Source organism: Bubalus kerabau, chromosome 4 (genome assembly GCF_029407905.1).
Source record: "Bubalus kerabau isolate K-KA32 ecotype Philippines breed swamp buffalo chromosome 4, PCC_UOA_SB_1v2, whole genome shotgun sequence".
NCBI classification, from domain to species: domain Eukaryota; kingdom Metazoa; phylum Chordata; class Mammalia; order Artiodactyla; family Bovidae; genus Bubalus; species Bubalus kerabau.
Genome location: NC_073627.1, coordinates 72,948,432 through 72,951,782, shown reverse-complemented (window position 1 = coordinate 72,951,782; position 3,351 = coordinate 72,948,432).

Genomic DNA, 3,351 nt, shown 5'->3' with positions numbered 1-3,351 from the left:
GCGTTTGTCAAGGGTAGTTCACCTGAAGTCTGGACGTGGCAGGTGTGGAACTCCAGGTATGGAGTCGGTGGTTGAGGGACGATGGCAGGCTGCTGCCCCCAGAAAGCTGGAACCACCCAGCTGCCCAGCCCCACACTGTCCCTGCCAGAAAGGGAGCAAGGGCGTCCCTTCCACTGGCCTGCTGTGCTTCTGGCCAGTTCTATTAGCTGTGTTCAGACATTTTATTGAATTCAGAGGTTATTTTCAGTTTTGGGCTTTTTTTGTTTCTCAAGAAAGGCAGATGTTTTTCTGGTGACTGGCTTGAACGTCGAGTGGCACTTAGCCCCATCCCGCAGCACAATGGTCTGTCTCCCTTTTCCCCCAGGCATTGCTGAAGTTTGGGCCATGCCCACCCAGTGACTCCCTGAGTCTCAGCACAGAGCCCGAGAATCCCTGTTGGAGGGCATGATAGAACTTTCCAGAAGCCGGGCTCTTGGTATATACAGTGCACAGTCCTATTTTGCTTCTGCTTTTTATGTAGTGAGTCACCGAAAGAGGTTTGTTCCAGCAAAAACTGGGTTTGCACTGCTCCACTCATACCCACACTGATTCTGGTCGTGTGGCCGCTGCTGGCCGTCTGATAATAGACTGATGGTTAGTTTGATAATAGACTTGGGGTTCATGGAGGCTTCAGGTCCTCAGTTCATTTGAGACTAAAACCAGCCACCACACTGACCCAAAGTTACTTGCCACTTGGGAGCAGGGCTCTAAGCCAGACTCAACAATTTTCCAAATATTTGTAATTTAAGCATCAAAACTTAGTCTCAATATTCCAAGGTAGGTTGTTAAGATTTGTATGTTGAAACCTATTAGTTCTGCTAAAGTTCACGTAGGACACGGGACAAGCTGGTGGCAACAACCTTGGTCTGAGGATGCACTGGAAGATTCCTCGCTCAGCCGTGGGCTGTGGGGCTTTCTGAACCTCTGGGTGGTGTGGGTCCCTCCCAGCTGTAAAGCTGTTGGGGGTCTTGGCCCTGGTACACACTCCTAAGCTCTTTGGAAGAACATTTGCCTTCTAAATGTTTCTCTACTATTGATATAATTCAATACAGGATGTCCAGTTAAACTTGAATTCCAGATAAACTTTTTTCTAGTATAATTATATCCCAAATATCACACAGGACATATTATGCTTTAAAAAGGAGTTCTGGGACTTCCCTAATGGTCCAGTGGTTAAGAATCTGCCTGCTAGTGTAGGGGACACGGGTTCAATCCCTGGTCTGGGACCATCCCACATACTCAGAGCAACTAAGCCCATGCTCCACAACTACTGAAGCCCGCATGCCTAGAGCCCCTGCACTCAACAACGAGTAGCCCTCCCTCACTGCAACTAGAGACGGCACGTGCATAGCATCTCCGGAGACCCGGCATAGGCCAAAAAATAAATTTTTAAAAATGGACTTCTGAATTCAAATTGGGCATCCTGTACTTTTAGTCTCTAAATCTGTCAGCCCTGCCCTCTACTCTGCACTTTAATTATATGTATAGCATCCTTGGTAGCATCTACTTGGCTCCTACTTCCAGAGAGAAATTTTAAGTTGTCCTCACAGGAGTTTCTGACTAAGCTGAATCTAGGGCTTTAATTCAAGAAGCTCACAGAGCCCAACGCCATTTGGGCAGCTTTCTGGAGTTGTAACTAAGACCTGCACCCACAAACACACCCACCCTTCCCTGGGAAACTGCTTTGAAGCCCGCATCTTCTATTTACTGGGCCCCTTCTCTGGGGCTGGGGGTGTAGCGGGAGGAGGAGGAGTGGCTGGATGTTTGTTAATTAACAGGCATTCTAGGTTCTTAGTTTGGGGAACAGAGCTCTCAGGCTGATTCTTAAACTTCAGTGAACTGCCTGAAGGTTCCAGGTTTTCTCATAGTTCTCATAGTTTTTTCCTAGTCATGTATGGATGTGAGAGTTGGACCATAAAGAAGGCTAAGCGCCAAAGAATTAATGCTTTTGAACTGTGGTGTTGGAGAAGACTCTAGATAGAGTGTCCCTTGGACTGCAAGGAGATCAAACCAATCAATTCTAAAGGAAATCAATCCTGAATATTCATTGGAAGGACTAATGCTGAAGCTGAAACTCCCAATACTGTGGCCACCTGATGTGAAGAACTGACTCACTGGAAAATAACCTGATGCTGGGAAAGATCGAAGGCAAGAGAAGGGGATGACAGAGAATGAGATGGTTGGATGTCATTACCAACTCAGTGGACAACAGTTGGAGCAAGATCCAGGAGTTGATGATGGACAGGGAAGCCTGGTGTGCTGCAGTCCATGGGGTCACAAAGAGTTGGACATGACTGAGTGACTGAACTGATGCTTTCTCAGGAGACGTGGGGAGGTGCCTCAAAACCTGCATTTTTTAACAGGTCCCCTGACAGTCTTCTTTAACTGCGGACTCAGGTCTGGCCCCAAATTCTGCATTTCTTAGAACCTTGGAGATAGCAATGCTGCTGGCCCACGGGCCAGTCCCGAGTAGCAGGGCTCTTCAGGGTAGCGTTCTGACGCATGCTCTGAGTGGGTTAGGCTGATCGACCTTTGCTCCCACTTCTAACAAAAATATGCCCTCCTCCACTTAAAGAACGAAAAGGCACTGTCACTTCCAACCGTCCTCTTGCTTGGAGGCACCCAAGAAAAAGTGAGCCGAGGTGAAAAGGTGGTAATCAGTGTGGCAAATTTTTTACTGAAGTAGTGACATCAATCCCAATCCTAAATTCTGCTTTTTGTTTCATAGCAATGATTCCTTAGGCCAAGCATGAAGATGCCCTAAGATTGTTCTGGCCCACTTAGTGCATCTCTGCTAGCTTCCGGGTAAGGATGGAGGTGCCGGTGGGTACATAGCATGGATTGGAGAAAATAGGAAATGGGATTATTCAACTTGTGTGTGGGAGTGGGTAGAAAATGTTAGAACCGAGGTTATGCATGTTTCCTGGTTGAAATTGTACACATAATGCAATGATATATCTACAGATTTAAACCTCATTAAACATTCCGTAAGTACTGGGTTCCACCAGTTTTTCCTACAATGTTAACCAGAAGTTTAAGAGCTTGTATGAGGTAGTTCTGATCCTAACTTCTGAGGCACATCCAAAGGCCAACCTCCCCGCTTCTCAGAAGAGCACTGGTCCAGCTCCCAGTTGTGGAGGGGAAGTGATCTGTGGTATCAACAGGCCAGTGATGGTGGTGATGGCGGGAGAGGAGTGGATGTTGCCAGTATTAATGGGCTCCTGATCCCTCAGGAACTGGTGTCCTTCCTTTGTGTATGTATGGTCCTGTGATTTTGGAAAGATTGAGGCCAGGAGGAGAAGGGGACGACAG